The 19,130-nt window shown below is 37.2% G+C and overlaps 1 protein-coding gene across 7 annotated transcripts in view; it reads right to left on the reverse strand.

Moving 5' to 3' along the window:
• The window catches only part of INPP4B (inositol polyphosphate-4-phosphatase type II B), a 323,774-nt gene that overhangs the window by 134,948 nt on the left and 169,696 nt on the right, over positions 1-19,130 (reverse strand). The gene's annotated exons all lie outside the window — the stretch shown is intronic.

Genomic DNA, 19,130 nt, shown 5'->3' on the forward strand with positions numbered 1-19,130 from the left:
AGAGAAAAAAAGAGAGAAATACAAAGGATTTGAAACAGAAAATATTCTCTCAGTACATTACCTGGTTAGATAAACTGCTATATTTTTAAAACCTCGTCATAAACCAACTTTTCCCTAATGGTCCCAATAGTACTGCAAAACAACTACAAAATTGAAATAAAAACAAAAGGGTAGATTTTAATCTCAAACATCCATTATTTTGTTAGAATTTCAGTTTTCTCATTATTAGCCTTAGGTTTTCCTGAGCAAAATGAAAACCTCTCAACAGTGAGTTTATTCAGAACTGGAGTAAGACTGAACTTTCCTGGAATAACACACGTTACAACCTTACCTTCACAGTCAAGAGGTGTATGAAGAGATCAAAAAAGTAAGCAAGACAAGCTTGTAACCTAGGCCAAGTGCAAAACGTTTATGACAAGTATTCATTCCAGTGATTCACTTTTAGAAAAATGCAGCTATGTTGTATACACCACAGCCTGTCCCACCAGGAAAAACACTGGTGTACTAGAGTGGCTACTCACAATTCATTTTGTTTTATTTAAATCTCTCTTAAGCGCTTAAATCTGTAACAACATGCAATGAGTAGCTATCCTTATAGTTTCTCCTGCATTTATCACACACACATTGAAGTGTCAAATTTCTCTCGGCATAAATGCTAAATTCAGCTTTAATTAACTCTCCAACAGTATAAAGCAGCTTTATGTGATTAAAAGGAACATTTCTTTCAGTCATTCATGGCAGTCTAAGCCACATGCACACACACTATCCAAGTTCAGAGGCATGAAACATTAACGTTGCTGAAAACTTTTGTGCCTCCCCTTAAGTAAAACCTTTGCATTTCAGCTTATGATCAAAGGCCATGTTCAGAAGGTTGTTATGTTTTGCAAAGAAATGACACTAGATCCTTTTCTCACTTACTCTAGATTTATCTCATCAAATCACCAGCAGCTTCTCAGTAGTTACTGCTGTTGGTTGCCCAAATGGTCTCGTCTGGCACCAGTTGCATAGTCTCAGCATTTCACAACAACCACGTACACACCACATCAGGCAAAGCACAGGATAAGAGAGACTGCTCAAAGAAGTCCCTGAAAAATTGACTTGCACTCTTTTCAATATAGCATCTTCCAGGAAGGCATTCACTACATCACTCCCTCAGTATAACGCTGGCAGTTATAAGAACATGTACAGGCAATTTTACCTTTACACCACCTGAAAGCGCTCTGGGTCAGTGACCATCTGCACCTTCCTTTCCCTTAAAAGCTCTTTTGAACAGAAAACGAGCACTGAACTCTGGCACTACAACCACCACAAGTCCAGAGACATCTGCTACGGACATTCAGTCCCCGTCCCCGCCTGCCTGCCTGCCTGCCTGCCAGCCAGGCAGCACCACCCATCACGGTGACAGAATCATAGACTAGTTAGTCAGGGATTAACTATATCTCTTGCAAATTTTCAGGCAAAGAAGTTGTAGTTTCATGTATGAAGTTGGATGAGCTGAAAATGCTGAAATTGTTACTAGGTTATGCAACAATATCAATAAGCTTTTACAGGACAGAACCTATTCCAGTACATGCAGCAAATTCATTTTCAAAAGAAGATATTGAGACACTGTACGCTTACCAGCTATTTATTTTCATCATATAGATTAACAATTTGCTAAATAGTTCAATCAACATAGCATAGTCAGCAAAGTAAAACACTTCAATCAATATTTTGTTGGATGCCTGCTCATTGGATGGAGGGCAATACTAATAACAGTTGTTTTCCAACCGTAGGCGCATAATTATTTCTAAGAGTCCATATTACACAAAAAAAAGTAAAAATGTTTTCCCAATAGGCATTTATGTGCTATTGTAAGTCTACAGTTCCCATGGAAAATTTCCTATACAGAAACACTAACAAATATTAAAATTAGATTAAAGAGGAAAATAAATAAAAGGAACATACATCAACCTTAATGTCATGCTTTTGCAGTGGTATAATAAATGTTAAGTTTCTTATATAACATATTAGCCAAATATAACAGAAAAATCATAAAATGTTTTTAGTATATTTTCCTACTATCTGTAGTAGGGAAACTTGGACTTTTCCTATTATATGGATGCCCCTGTTACTTGCTGTATACCAAGTAATAGCTACAGCTCTGAAACTGTCGAATAGAAGAGCAGGAGTATCTGCATACGGTTGGATACTTTATTAAGGCAGTGTTTAATTGCGACTCTCCTGCACAGCACGAAGTGAAAATCATTCATTTGTGCAGCACTGAGACAATGTACTACCTCCAGGCATGCTTTTCAAGAAACAGTATAAGGATAATAGAAAACATGAACTTAGTCTCTAAGGATCATCATAAACTTCTTTTCTTTCCCGTTTCTCTACAACTCTGTATCTTTCACTCCTCTACGTAGGCTGCCTATTTGTATGCTTTCTAAAGACAACTACAAGGCATGATACAAGATAAGCATTAAGAGATGCCCCCAAGCAAAGACTGAGGTTAACAGAATTTAACAGCTTATGTAGGTGCATAATTAGGTGCAGGAATAAGGAGCAGAAAAACACAACAGTCTAGAGTATTTGATTACAAATACGGTTTTGTTTGTTTGTTTTTACAGTTAGACGTATGATCAGAATTATGTTCAAAAATTTAAATCCACAGTTCTCAAATAACAGATTACCAAGGAACTCTCCCTGTATTAAGTGTATCACAAAAAAATATGCCACCTCTGCAACATCCAAATGGAACCTGGAACAATATAAGTGACAGAAAAAACATTCATTATGAATGCTCTGGGACATGCTACAGATCAGATCCACCAAGACTTATTTTAGCATAGTTGCCTGCCGTACCGGAACTGTACTACCTTGCACTATGCCTCTACACAAAACGACACCGTCCATATCCATATGACAGCCCCTGTAGCTCAGATCCCAGGAAGAGATTACAGCTTGAGCACAGGGCCTGACTCAGCATGGCTCACAGGTTCAGCTGTTGATACGCAAGTCACCCAACACTACAGACAGTTTGTACTGAAGATGTGCAAGGAGAAAAACAGCAGCTCCTGTTAATAAACTTTCCCCCACAAAGCAGTAAGATCACACACACAGTTTCTTCCCCATTATGTTCCAAAACTGAAATACACAAAGCTGAGAATCACATCTGAAACAGTTGTAACAACCTCCCTACATCTAGGTCTGCTCTCTTCCACAGCTATTCATATGATAAATAACTAAGCCTGGAAGGAAACGTCCTAAGTTTGACGTATCTCTTAAACATGAAAAAGCTGTCAAATCTATCCATACAAATCTAAATAACCTCTAATACATTTCCAGTGTATGCAGTGAAAGAAACAGAAGGAAAAAACTATTCATTCACCTTGTTAACACAGTACTCACCATGAACACTAGATTCCATTTTTCTAACCTATTTGAAACAGCATTTTTTTTATTGAGAAAGAGCTGTAAGGTCATATAAGAGATCAAAAGTGACAAAGAAACATGGCTTATATAAATTAGAGATAATTAACACTTGAGTCTTAGCATCATTAACACAGATGCTCTTCTGCTACTAGTAATTAATTTGCTCTTCATTGAAACTTGAGGTACAGATACTCTGCCAGTTGCTGCAGTACACTGCTTTTCAATGAGAAGAAAAAGCCATGTATTGCTGCACTCAGCTTACCCTCAGCTAAGGGTGAATGCAGAACTACGCTGCAAAGCATTCTTGTTTTGCATTATGAGATTATTGTCACTCCCCTTGTGAACAGCTGCTAGCAAAAGATAACCTGTGGTTTCAGTATGCACAGTTGGCACCCACGAAGAAGCACCTACAAGTGATGGATCAGGTATTGCAGGAGTCTGAAATACAATCTCTTTTGTAAGAGGCTGAATTTCTGCAACCTTTATAATAACAACTGGTAGCAAAATAATGAAATCAGGCTTTTTTCTCTAACTTCTTTTGAACAAGTCCAACCATGTGAAGAAACCCTCTCTAGTCTCACACAGGTTCTAAATATTCTAAGCTTGTAAGTGCTTCTGATGCCTGCCCTTCCCTGCTTGCTTTCACTGTGAAATATAAGTCATAGAAGGCGAATTCTAGTTCCTGTCAGCAAGCTACTGATGGAGCATTCCTCAGCTTTTTTGGCTATTCACTTATATGGGCCAGCCAACAGGGAGTTGTTACTTGCTCAAATCCAAATACCTCAGGCTGCTTATTACAATTCCACTATCCAAAGATCACTGAGGCAGACTCCACAATCCAAAAAAAAAAAAATAAATGCAGCAGTTAACTGCAGCCAGGGAAACCCAGATGTTACGATGAATTACATCCCAAAGAATACTCACTCCAGAATTATTAAGAAAATAGGATGTAGAGATATACACTTTTTCTCTGTACCCTACTCATTCCCCCACACCCCCCCCAGGTGTGCATATTGGCTCTCTGTCTGTCTGTCTGAGCATCTTGCAGCCCTCAAGCAGCAGACTATAACCTAAGTGTTTCAAGACGGAATTTCAGGGAAAAATGCCTTCCTAGAATGAAAGTATTCAGCACTGCTCACAGGGCCTGAGGCAGCTGGATAGGAAAAAAAAAAAGTCTCATTTCCATACGAGTATCAGAGAACCTGTGCCAAAAAAACACACTAGAGAAGCCAAGCAAAGAACTTCTACTCTAACCACTTATTTCAGGGGACACTTAAGAGGATACAAGCCAAGGGTGGTGAAAAGCACATACAGTTGTCTGATGAACAGCCAGTCACCACAGTCTCACTTCAGTACTTGATGCACAACATAAATTAAGGCAAATACTGCTGGACTGATCAGATGATGAGCTCAATGGCAACACAAAATTATTAAAACACAATCTAATGCATCAAAAATTGACTAAGAACTGCACTATGACTCTGGATATCTTGACAAAATGAAATTAACTTCCTATTTTTTCTTTACCGAATAAACAGTCTATTTTTGAGTATGCTAAAATCCACATTTCATAATTTACATCCACTTCCATAAAAATCGCATTAAGTTCTTCAGAAATAAGTATACATGACAAGTACAAGTAAACATGACATCTTCTACACTGATGAGCCAGTCACAAGAAACAAAGTCTACATTTGCATCTAGTATAGCTATTACCAACACTCCCAGTTCTTCAACAGACTAACAGCCTGCAACATTTACTCAAATGGCTGAAGATTATTCATGTATTAAACAAGACAAAAAATCTTGCTACCTTAAACAAGTCCAGACTTTTCAATACTCCACACAGTCTTCTGATTCATGGGAGCAGCTCAAAATGAGAACTCACAATCTAAATCACTCTGCAGCAGGAACAGTTGTGTCCCCAGTACACAAGGCCACCTAAGTTTCCTCTAGAAGTTGACATTATCCCTCTGCCAACACCTGAATGCATCACCTGCTGGGGGCCTTAAGTTCAGTATTTTGAGTGAGTTATTTTTATGTGAGGTACAGAACAAACTATCAGCTCTCACAGAAGCAGGTATTTGTCAAAGCATTACCCAAAATAAAGTTAGAGATTTTATTCGCCCTTCCTTATTTTAAGGTAAATTTTTAATATTAGTTTTTAAATTTAAAGAGAACATTTTGGAGCAGTTCGGCTCAGCTAGTCCACCTCAATCTTTTTAATGTCCCACTGGGTGTCTCACTCTGGGAACTGCAGGAGTGGATTTTCCCTGCAGTTACTGCCACACACAGCTGGCGCAGGAGCACCACCAGAAAGAACTTTGGGGAAAAATTAAAATTAATAACACCATTTCCTTAAATTCTGTGCCCTGTTTACAAGCAGTCCTGATCCGTTAGTATTCTAGACATCTATAAGACATATTGAGAGAAACGGAGAAAGCTGCCTCAGCTCTACTGTATGCAAGCATATGTGTTGAGAACACATTTCCTCACTCACCCTATCCCCTTAAAAGCTGTAATAAAAGTCTGAAAAGCAATCAAGAGCCTGATATTTTAATAAAACGAAGTATTAGCCACACAGGTATGCAAGAACCTCCAGATTATTTGTTTCAATATTTTACTGTTACAGACACCACAGAATAAAACTCCTTTCACAGTTTTTTCAACTACATCTTGCAATCATTGGAATTTCTTTTCCTTCCCTTCTGACTGGAAAGTCATTCCAAAGAAATGATTGCTATAATAGTTCAGAGTCATTTTCTAATTTGCAGCCCAGCATTATTCATGAAGAGTTTATATTCATTTGCTCTTCTGCCAACATGGTCTTTTAGCTAAGTAATTATTTTCTGTTCCCTGTACTGGTCTACTGATGTGTTCATAAGAAAGGAATCGTGCCCTCTCCTACCTCATTTTGTTGGGATAATAAGCCAACCTTCTCCAATAGACTGTCATACAATAGGCTCTCTATTCCCCAGATCACCCTATCTGTTCCACTCCTAATTCACTTTTCTTGAACGTGAATGATCACATTACCTATAACTTTCCAGAAAAAGCCTAACTAGCGTATATTGAATGTAGTACCCTGAATTCATGTGGGAATTTTGTTTGCCTCTCCCCATTGCATTAGGTTCACTGCTCAGTCACACTTTGATCAACTAATTTACCTGTCTTGACCTTCATGGAATTTGTTTTCAATGCATGAAGTCTTAGTTAATCCAAAAAATTTACATTAGAAGAAAACACAGGGTCACGTACTTGGAGATTACTGTTTTTCATCCCATTTCTGTTATTCCAGACTGAGTGCCTTGAAGCAGCTCCATGGGTAAAGATTTCCCTCAGCTGGCAACCCTTTCTCCCTCAGGAGGCTGGGAGCTTACCACACACACCAAATTGTTCTCTAAAAAACAGAAGCTTGAAGGACTCACATATATTTCCAGAAAGGCACGGAAAATAAGAATCAATACAGATATTTCTTTTGTTCTTATGACAGTTTGTGATAATGTTCAAAAAATGGTGGAGGCTATGGTCTGGTGGCAGTATTACCTACCGGATGGTGATTCACTTCTGGTTTGGGTAATGCTGGGTAAAATTGCTCATCAGTTTTACTGCGGTAGAAGGCATAAATATAGGTTGGACAGAAGAGGAACACACTTTTTTTCGGGCTTGCTATGAGCTCCATTTTCTTTGCCTTCGTAGACAGGATCTATCTATTAGTAAAAGTGCATTTTCACAAGCTTATAGCTGTACTTCCCTAGATTGTGGCCCTTCCAACCCACAGAAGTGCAGTACTGTCATGAGAATGGCTATTGTATCCAGGGCTCCCACATACTTCATCCGCATTGCTAACAATCCACACTTGAGGGGGGTAAGGAATTTTCTCACAGGAACCTCTGGAAGCTCCTGGGAAAACAAACATTCCCAAGCAGCCAAACATAAACATTCCCAACTATCCAAATATAAACATTTCCAAAACTATCTACAAAGAAAAGATGGACTTTTTTTTCATTCAAGAAAGCATTTTATTCTTAGACTGAAATAGTTCGACCTGCGTAACTGGACTCAAGTTCTAAAGTATATACATAAAAAAATAACTGACTTATAAGCAGTGTCTAAACAAACTGACAGTCTTTGATAGTGCTCTGACCTTCGCACACCTCCCCTTCTCTTCTGAGATGAGAAGCCAAAAGGGGGTTTGTTTATTTATGTTACAAATAAATTCACTGCTGGCTTCAGAGGAGATTTCAAGATAGACGTCTCATCTCTCTCACAATATAAATTAGTTTCTGCTTTAAAGGCAAGCAGTAGCTATCACTGGAAACAGGTATCACTGTGGGCTTATTTTAGTCTGCAACAACCTAAACAGAGATTTGTACCTGAAAGACAAAGCAAAAAGACGATATCACATAGTACTTCTACTTCTCAATACAAAGTTGTAACAGAGTCACTTCCATACAAAATGCACATGATTTTGATCTCTAAACTCTTCTACAAAAAAAAAAGGACACGTTTCTCACCTGAGCATGTGTCACTGGGCTTAACTGCCATATTAAGATAAACTCCTTCACCCCTCCTCCTCCACTACATTGTCAGTCTTTTTTTTTTTTTTAAAGAATAACTGCAAGACACAGTAATCCTTTTCTATAAGCATGATCAAGCTTCCGCAGAGCTCTTAGTCTAAACCGAATAAGCTATGAGCACCCTACTTTCAGACTGATAAGTAGGGTTAGGTAGTCATGGCTGCCTGTGATTAAATTCTGGTTCTTATGAATAACAAGAATGAATAAAGATATCAGGTAAAAATTCTTAAGTAACTATTTATTTCTTTCAGAATTTACATACTGATGATGCAAAAAGATACTAAGGCTCAGCATAAATGTCAAATTTATGTTCTTAAGTAGTGGAAATATTTAAATATAATAGATTAGCTTGTGCTAAAACTGAAAAGTGGTAATTTTCCAGGATTGTTTTAATCATGCTTTATCAGAAAATAAACTGAAAATATTAGGAACAGTATTATTAGAAAGCTGTTTGGGTCTGAAATTTGACCATCCTTCGAATTCTAGAAGTCACTTATAGATTCTTTCTACCATTTATCTTGCAACTTCTTACTTGGAAATTCGGCAAGACAATGCTTTCCTGAAGAGACAGTATCTGTCATTAGACAAGCTGATATGAGACTGAAAGACATAACTTCTTTCGGTACATGAAATCTCCTTCAGGAACTCAAGAAAGCTTGCGTTCCTGAGAACTTGTTCATTTCCTCCATCATATCTAACAAAAGGATACCTACTCCTACAAACCCGTTAGACCACTCCAAACTGCCATAAGTTATGTAAGATAACAGACACTGTTTCTGTGATCTTTTCTCATGTTTCAAAGCCAAACCATCTCCACTCTAGCCTGTCAGACATTTTCTCTGAGAGATATCCAAACACCAGCCACAACACCACAGCTTGTTCAATGAAGTTGCCACAACCAGGGGTAGTGAACAGGAAAGTTACAGCACAGACTCCAGGTGACAGCTTTCCTCCATTTCATACTTTACACGCTCCTCTCTCATTTCTCACACACAGTGTAATTTTTCACTATCACTTCCTTTGCTCTGCTAAGTTGACAGTGCTTGCTGACTCATCCTTTACTTCCTCAGCAAATGACATGAAATACTTGCAAGATGCAGAGATTTAAAGTCAGTCTCCTATCTCAGGATACAAAGTGACAGTAGGAATGGGAATTGGAAATTTCAGAAAGGCATGTATATCAATGCCACTGAACAGAAAGGCCAGTTTTAAAAAACCCTCTGCCAGTAAACACCTCCAGCTAGTCTTCTACCAAAACCAGTCAACTTAAAGTCGAGTTTGTTTGAGAAGGCATAGGAGATTCTACTTAATTTGGTTCCAGGTCTAGGTAAACTAGCTTATGAAAGATACCTGCATTTTAAATCAACAACAGTTCCCAGAGAGATCAAAACTAATATTAGAAATTCACTAGAAAGTGAGCGTATAACAACAGCAGGGGATTAAAAAAAAAAAAAAGCACATGCACATGTTAGCAGAAGTGATGGTGTCATGTAGATTAGATGACAGAGATTTGATTTCTGTCTAAATAAACAAGGGGAATGGATATATCTTGACATAGATGATGTAAATTTGCATATCTTTAAGAGGCTGACTACAGATATTGCAATGTCTTGAGAAGGACTTCCAAAAATAAGTTGGAGATTCTATCTACTTAATAAACTGCACATGGGCTATACTTCCAAAAATGCATTAGTAGCCTTATGTATCAAAATAATTTTAATTCATCACGCTTACAGGAACAGCACCGGTTACACTAAGCACAAGTCATACATCAAAGCTTAGGAAGCAGAGGGTTTAGCATAGCGAAGTGGTGTTTATTTTCTCTTCACCCAAGTTCAGAGCAGCTTACAATTCTTCCTCACTCTTTCCCATAACACCCAGTAGAATCTTTTCCCCCATCACAGAAAATAATTATTTATAAAAGTATTATAATACAGGATCAACTATATGAACAGCAGTTATACATGTAAAAATATGGTAATGTCTTCATCTTGAGGACAGGTTGTGATAGACTGCCCTGAGTTGCAGCATCCTAGACACTGACAGGATGGTGGTAATTCTAGAAAATTGATGTTTAGAGGTTTCCCCTTCCACAACTCATATCTAAAAGTGAAAAAGATATATGCAAAGAACAGCTTATGTGTGAAGTAATGTATTCATAGAGCATCTTCAAACTCTACAATAAATTCTGTATAAATTATTACAGACCCTCTGCATTCAATGTGACTGTTACAGTAGTAGCTGCCTGAAACCAACCATCAAGACAAACCCCCACTTGATAAAAGGCATGAAATCCATACAGTTTCCTATGTTCAAAAGCCTCATGCAGCAGCTGGACTGGACTATTTCATGCAGAAGCAAACCCCAAGGATAAAACCCCAATAGCCCAAATCAAAACCACTCACGATCACCACACAGACACTTGTCACTTTTATTTCTTATGCTACTGGTAAGCAGTCAGGATGATTATTTAGAACAACAACAGCCACATTTACAAATTACAAAAAAAGAGTATGAGAATGTTATGAGGGCAATGAATACTGGAGGTATTGGGATGAATGCTGCTTAATGTCCATAATTTATTCCACCTATGAGTAGAATAAATGAGAATGGGATAAAACAGCTGACAAGAAAGCAGATACATAGAAAATTAAATACAGAATCAGTCACATTAAAGAAGTTATAAGACTTGTATGTCATACTTGCTCTTAGCATCAGCTACTTGAAATGCATATATATACATGGGACTAGCTTTTTTTTTGATATTACTAATTTAGTCAGTCTGACCAGGTGATATGGCATTTTTGAGTAACACTTCATTTTATTTATTGCTCTCATATTAGATCATTTTAAATTAGCAATAAAATGCAAGAACAAGTAGTTAATTGTATTTTATTATGGGTTGTTAAATATTGTATGTCAATGTCATTTTCCCAACAATTCCCAAAACAACATTTTAACTGAAGATGACAAAGAAATCCAGGAAGAGGATAGGGAAAACTACCAGAGAAACAGGCTATGAAAAGCTATTTACATTCCAAACTAAAGTTGAGGGACACAATGAATGGGACAAGGAAGAGAGGAGAGAAAGGTCCAGATTCAGGAAAGCATTCTATTTTGAGATATCATTTGAGCAGATCTCTGAATACCATTGCTATTCCAATTGAAACCAAAGGAGAACTGAAAGCAAAAATAATAAAAAAGGAATTTTTCAGTTTTACAAGCAATGGAATAATCTGAAAGAGAAAACTTGTTTAACAATAAACAATACTTTATGAGAATATACATAATATAGAAGAACAAGTATAACTTACAGGAGGAAACAGGCATTTTGTAAACATCATTGGAAACAACCTGCATAATGAGTTATTGCGACTTTCTGAGGACTGAAAAAACCCACCTTCACCTACAATCACCAAGTTCATTATTATTTTTCCCAGCTCTAGTACCATCAGAAGTTGTTTGAAACAAATACTGGAACTCTTCCCCATCTTAAAATCTCCCCAAAAGCATGCCTAGATTTATCATTTATACACAGTTAATTTCTCAAAAGGAAGAATAAAAGGGGTTAAAATGCTTTTTAGTATTTTGACTAAAAAAACTTTATTAAATGGAAAAATATTTAAAATCCAATGGGTTAAGAATTTAACTGAAAAAAGCAGCAAAATCAAAACAAATGTTTCCATATATATTTGCTAAAATTTACTAAAATTGCTTCTATTTGCACATAAATGTAAGCACCATAAGAAATCATCTTTACTCAGAGGTAAGAGAATGAAAATGAGAGATTAAACCAAAGTATAAAAATTGTTTATTTGTAAACCTTCAGTGGCCGCAGTCTAAAAGAGGTTAATTTCTTCCTTTTGCATTCTATGATTTCATGAAGTCACTCTACTCAGTTTTAAGCACTAAAGATCTTAAAATAATACCTAATCTAATACTGTTGGAAGAACCTTAACTCCAAAATTGTCAGTATAAGCATCATCACAGAAAAATTAATAAAAACCACTTTATTAAATTCCATATCTCTTGGTTTTGAAAACATCAGAGGGGAATAAAATGTACATTCATGATCTTTAGTGCAACACTCCCTGCAAAAACTAACACATATTTGCAATTAGTTGAGATTCCACATTTAAAAATAATAGATGGATTTTTTTTTTTTTTAAATGGAGAGCCCAGCATGGATTCAAACTGCTTGTCAGGCTTCAGCTCAAGATAATACTTGGATTAACAAAATATGCATGACAGGTCTGATTTAAACACTGCAGCTTAAAATTCTCATCCTCCTATACAGACATTATGGCATGGAAAGGCAGTGAATTATGCACTACTCTTTACACCATCACTGCTCCACAAACCCAGGAGCCATCTGCAATTGGATACATCTCAAGAGGGATGGTTAAAGGGCATATGAAGGTCCCCCAAAAATCCAAGAAATCTGAAGGTTATTCTGAGTTAACAATACTTGCCTTTTCTTCATATAGGAGGAAAGAAACCAGGACTCCTTGAATGAGATTCACGAAGAATATTTCACTAATACAAGAGTGACAGAATTCCTGACCTCTGCAGGTGGAGAGGGGAAGCCCACGCATCATGCAAAAGAGCAAATATTTAAAATCTTTTATCCATGACCTCATGGAAAATCTTTTTCTGGTCTAAATTCATCTCTGGAAAGCCAATGATCATCTATTTAAAACTAAATACCTTTACCCTTCAAAATTCAGGACCTCGGCTACTAAAGCTCATAGTCTAGGTCCCGGATGCCAATACTCTGCTCCCCGTGTCTTTTCATTTCTGTCATGATACCTTTTGTTTCTACCACTCCAATTTAATCAAGCTGTTAATTTCCCAACACAGCCCTCCCATTCTTAGCATATATTGATTTCTTCCCACAAAGTGCACAGGAAACGCTGCCAGGGTGAAACATGCAGTCCCTGAAACACCACCTCACTTTACAGATCACCATAGCTCACAATAAGACACATGTAATGGTATTTTCAGCGTCTGTCAGAGAGAATCAGTTCAGATGACACCCAGAAAACATCCAGACCATACTTTTCTTCGTAACTCCTGTGCGAGCTACAGTGTTTCTACTTCTCGGGGTCTTTTTCTCCTAGAAGACAGAGTGATTTTCCTCCCTTCAACAATAAGATGAACACAGACAGCTACAACCTACTGCAGAGGGAAGCTGATATTTACATCTCAGCCTTGACAGTACTAATAGGGATCACACACCAGAAGCAATTTTCCAGTATTTACGCACTCCCAGGAGAGGCATTTGGAAAAGGCCCAGTGCTGCTGAAGGACGTGCATCACGACTACTTTTTGGGTGCATTAGTTTTTTACTTCTACAGATAATCCAAATAACAGAGCCTATTTTACTTCTAACTTCAACTTCTACTTAAAAATAATACTAATAGTACTCCATAATTTATATTCAAGAAAAATTCCTTCTTCCAAAGACAATGTTAAGAAGCAGCAGTTGGAGTGTCAACATCACCATTAGCGTCATTAGTTCTATGGCCAAAGACCTCCTATTAATCATTCCGTATTTCTGTGTGGATTTAAGATACTCTTATAAACATGCACTTCACTTGACAAGTGCCTACACTCAAGAGATTTCTTGCCAGTACTACAGCTACTGTCAACAACCAAATAGAATAAACTTAAGAAAAAAATGGTTTAAAATGTCAAGTCTGGCAGAATTTTTTTCCTGCTAAAAAACCTGCTCTTTAAAATGACAGATCAACATTCAGGGTTTTAACCTTTTGTTAATCTACTGTGTTACAAATGCTAAAGATCTCTTGAGAGCAGAGGTACTATTCTCATTTCATTTTATCTAAGAAATAAAGACAGTGTCATCTCAGTAAACTGTTCTTACCGAGGAAGAAAACCTGCAGACTGATCATTTAGTCTTGAAAACATTTCTCTGTGAAGATAAGCACAAGCACCTAATGAATACTATTTAAGAAAACCACACTTCCTGAACAGAGGTTCAGTTTGCTTCCAGCAGTGCCTCCATATAGAAAAGCAACAACAAAAGCCACTTCCAGTTACGCAGTTCAATTGTAGTAACAGCAATATTTTTTCCTCTCACTTTTTTCTCCCCTAAACTTCCCACATCCTCCACTGATAGCAAACAGACCCGACACTTTCTTTACAAATCCTGCTCCACTGGCAACCCATGAATCATCTAGCAAAATAATTCCTCTTGCGTGCAGGGCAAAGTTAAAGGTTGCCCTGTGGCACTGGGCCAATACAACACACATACTTGCTCTTGAGACACTAGGAGTCAGCATGGTTACACAGAACCCATTCTCAGAAAGGGGCTTTCTTTCCATTTTAGTAACCAGAAAATGTACCAGGCTCTGTACTTGACTTAGAGCAGCCAGTTTGTAGAAATCAAGCCCACAACAAAAAGAAAAGTCTTCTCTGATTTTCTAAACTTCCACATTCACAGCCTTCTTTTATTGAAGCCTTTGCAAACTGGATCTGCAGAGTTTCTAATTAAAAATCACGAAAGTTAACAAAGATGTCTTTCAGATTTCTTTTAATACTCATCATAGCTTGTAGCCAAACATAATCCTGGGTGTTATGCTCTCACATTTATAACAGTTTTCCATAGAAATTCTTCATTATGCAGATATTTAATTGATGTACTTGCACTAAATATGTCATTTTCCATTAAAAGTCTTAATTAAGTGATTGTTCTGTAATCTACTCCTGACTTTCCTGCTTTTTACTCACAGAAATAAGATCTGTTCCCTCCACATATGAAAAAAAAAAGTTCTCACAAACAGCTTTGTGCTCCTCCAAATTACAGGAATTCCTGAACAACACATCAGAGCCTGACACATACTTTTGAAGTTTTTTAAACAAAAACAAAATAAATTTCAACTCTGCATATGCAAATGAGCATCACCACCACAAAAATGTGAAAACAAGTTGCAGTAAATGATCAAGGTGAAGTCCCCAGAGGCTAACTGGCAGCAAAGTAAGACATACAAAAGTTTTCAGTGAAGGTGATATGCAGTAAGATTTAAATTAAATGTAGTGCAGTTAAGTAGCTAAATTAAATGCCAGCTCAAACCATGTTTCTCTTCATCATCCACAGTAATCATCTGTGGAACTCCCATTCCAATATACCCCTTCCTGCAACAAAGGGTTAATAAATCCACAAGCTACGGCAATGATGTGGGTAATGATTCTCCATGAGAGATCCCTAGTTTATTTCAGGTAGATGGATGAACTCTACCTACAAAACCATCAAAAGAAGAATTCTGCTTCTACTGTCTTTATGACTATGCACTTCTAAACCTTTGAGAAAGAAAAAGAAGCAAGTTATAGTCCTATTGGTTCGTTTAAGATGCTGAGAAACTTTTTACATTATGACACTCCTGCTGCATTCTGGTCAGCCCTCTGCATATAGAAGGGCTGGGAGAAAATCAATAATTTTCCCCTCTCCACACACCCCAAGGCCGGCAGAGATACAACAAATTATATATGGGAAATCTAGCTACAGAAAACTAAAAATATTCCTTTCTGTGACTAATACTTTTACAAAGAATATGAACAGTGCCATTTCAAAATTCCTCCCTGTGTCAATGCAGTCAGAAAGCTGTATTTTGGCAGTAGTACCATACTCCACTTAGTAAGTGGTGAAAAACATAGGTCCAGTCAAGTGCAAATAAGTTGTTGCACCCGGATGACAACTTGGTTCTAATGCTACTGATAGGTGGATGTTGGACTCTTCTCCCAAGTGATAAGCAACAGGACAAGAGGAAATGACCTCGAGTTGCACCAGGGGAGGTTTAAATTGGATATTAAGACATGTTACTTCACTTAAAGGGTTGTTAAGCATTGGAACAGGCTGCCCAGAGAAGTGGTAGAGTTATCATTCCTGGAGGTATTGATTCAATGGTCTTCAAGGTTATTTCCAAACTAAACTATTCTGTTACTCTGTAGTCCACTAACATCTTGAGGAAGAAAGAAGAAACACTTAATTTATTCGTTAGAATGCCTACCTTGAATACCAGAGTAGCGATCAGCATTACCTTAAGGCAAGGATAGTGTTTCACCAAGAACGGACTCAAGCTGAAGCTTTTGAAGCATCCTAGACTTCATGCAACAGGTGAATGTCAGAGCAACCAAGGAAGGCAAGGAGCAGTGCATTAAAGCCTCCAAATTGTTCTAAGCTTTTCAGCATTCCTCTGTTTAAAATTATCAATGACAATTAAAATGACAGAGTTTTGTTAGACAAGAAAGCTTCCTTGCAGTCAAGTATTGATAAAAATTTAAAAAGGATATAACTATACAATATGCCATGCATTTCTGTGCAAAGCCCCTAGGTTCTTCCCCCATTTTACTGAGGCAGAAGCCTCTCTTTATCTACCCGCTATCTTGGTGTTCAGCATCTTCAGACGTTAAGCTTGGTTACCTAACACACTGGTCTTAATAATGCACACAAACATTTAATCTCATGCACTGGGGACAATTCCATAAAAATTAAAGCCTCTACAGAACAGAAATGAAATATTTATGACTTGCCTGTGATAACATAGTAAGCCTAGGGCAAAATTAAGAACATAGGTTCTTGTCTCTCATTCCACATACCACAGGATTACTCGGCTTCCTTCCTCTGTTCACGGCTGGGGGTATCCCCCTAACGAATACATTTATGTATTCCAACCAGTGTACTATACTAATACCTCTTCAAAGCCCAAGACCTAATTGAAACCATTCCGACAAAACATGTGTCTCAGCCATACAATCCATCTGGGCAGAGTTATATTAAAAACCAGGCTCTTCAGAGACATCTGATGTTTAACTCCCACACTGCACGCTATTCAAGTGATTTATCTCTTCAGAGGATTTAGAAAGAGGGTTAGCAAAACACAATGGGCACCTTCAAAGCTATAAGCATCCTCCTGTTTTGAAGGAGAATTTGGGTGCTGAAGGCATATGAAATGATTTAAGAAGTCATGGTTGCTTAATCACTTTTCTTGTGTAACTTCAGATATTGTTAATACACTAAAAACAGTAATTATTTATTTTATTATTAAAACAGTAGTCTTTTTTAATGACAAATTTAAAATTGTTTTGGAAAATAAAAACATTGGAGTTAGATTCAGTGAAAGAAATTGTTATTTTGTACATAATTGCTTAAAAATGTTTTCATTCAGGTTGTACAACATAAAAGTTTCCAAGGAAGAAAAGCAATTGTTTTTCATTCAGTTCAAAATTTTGGGATTTGAAAGTTGGGCTCAATGCCTATTGGTGTCAATCAAAGTTTTGCTCTAGCTCCATACTTCATTTCTCCAGTAAAAGAAGCAGGAAATACAATGTCAACACTTAAAGAAGTAAAAAATGTCTTAATTCCTTGTATTTAAAAAGAGTTTTTGATGTTTCTTGTATAAGAATGCCTCTTTTTTTGCATATCCACACTAAACTGAGCATCTTAATTGCACTTCTATCTCCGGCTTCCCTAACCTCAACACCAGATGACATGGTAATATCACTCAGTCCATGAAACAGACTCTGCAACTGCAGTGACTTTACTGCTACAGTAATACAATGTGGTTTCTGCAGTGGTTTCCATTCCAGGAATGCCAGTATACCAGCATAATTTCTGCCCTAACAACGTCTAAGCTGCTAATGGCGCTTTTCTTCAAAGCCACCAAAAAAAGGGAAAAAACTGTAGAAGGAGAAATTGATGTCAAAACTTCAGAATTTATAGACCGTAACAAAAAGAACTAAATTAGAGTATCATTTTAATTAACCGTGAAAAACTTAATCAAAATAGCACTTTCACCAAGATACCTCATGGGAAAAAGGGTTCAGCTAAATGCTGGAAGGCAGAGATTTTGTAAAGGAAATACAGTGTGAACAAAAAAAAAATATTCGTAACAGGGGAAGAGTCAGTAAGTGTAATGAAAAATGTGCTGTTTAACAGGGATTTTGGAAAGCTGAATATAAATACCTCATGCTTTTTCTAAAATAGATGCTGCTTAAAACCATTAGGAGCAGCTCCTAGCTCTGTCCATGAGAATTAGAAGCAAACCTAGGTTACAGAAGTAATACCACTACAAGACCAGGGGCTTCAGGTCTATAAAAGAGACTGCAGGGTAAAAAAGGAACTTCATTGAAATTAAATAGTATTTTTTTATTTTAACAGTTGAAAAAAAGTGGTATTGACATGGCGGAGAGGCAGAGAGGAGAGGAAGGAGAGAACTGAATTTTATTGCAATATCCAGGACATCTACTTCAAATTAAGTGTACAATGCCAAATCATGACAGAAATTATTACAATGAATCGTTGCCCTGTGTTTTCAACTTCTGCTTAAGAGTCTTGTTCCTTCACTGCTGTTTCTTACATGGGCAAGATTCTCTCACTAAGCAGGCAAAGGAGAGAACGTACTCTGAGGACCTGCAGCAAAAATTCAGGAGTATGTTTTCTCCACAGATGGGTTTACCTCTGAGCAATATTGACCCACTTGTTCCTTTATATACAAGAGCAGAATCTGTCTTTGAGAACTCCAAAACTGTGAATGAGAAATGCTTCACACTAGAAACCAACCTAAAGATTGAAATTCCCATTTTCTCCACAGGAAAATCATTACTTGTTAAACAAGAGAAAATTATGCATTGAACTGTGACCCCATAAAATGCATCCCTTTGTAGATATTGAGATACATCTCCTGAGCTTATTGAAAGTTTACTACAAAGTTTGTTGTTGCCCAAGTTTAAAATGCTCATGAGAGAACAGTGTTTCAAATGTACATAAACCAAATTTGATCATAATAGTTGCATTATTTCATGAAGAAAAGTTAAAAGTTAAAGCTATTCAAAGGAGATTTTCTATCACTTGACCAGACTTCCAGCAAAATCAATACAATTGTGTTTTAAAGAAACACGCATCACTTCAACATGTTACTCTAGCTCTCTGTTAACACTAAAGCTACCTAAAGAATCCTAAAACTAATAAGGGGAAAAAGCTAAAGACTAAACAACACTGGTACACAGCAGCATGTAAGACCACCTCATGGCTTTGGTCAACCGTGGGTGACCTAGAACCACCTGCTGCCATTTGGAACACACTAATGGGCTGAGAACCAAATAGATTTAAAGTAG

This window comes from Phaenicophaeus curvirostris, chromosome 4, assembly GCF_032191515.1.
Source record: "Phaenicophaeus curvirostris isolate KB17595 chromosome 4, BPBGC_Pcur_1.0, whole genome shotgun sequence".
Classification (NCBI taxonomy): domain Eukaryota; kingdom Metazoa; phylum Chordata; class Aves; order Cuculiformes; family Cuculidae; genus Phaenicophaeus; species Phaenicophaeus curvirostris.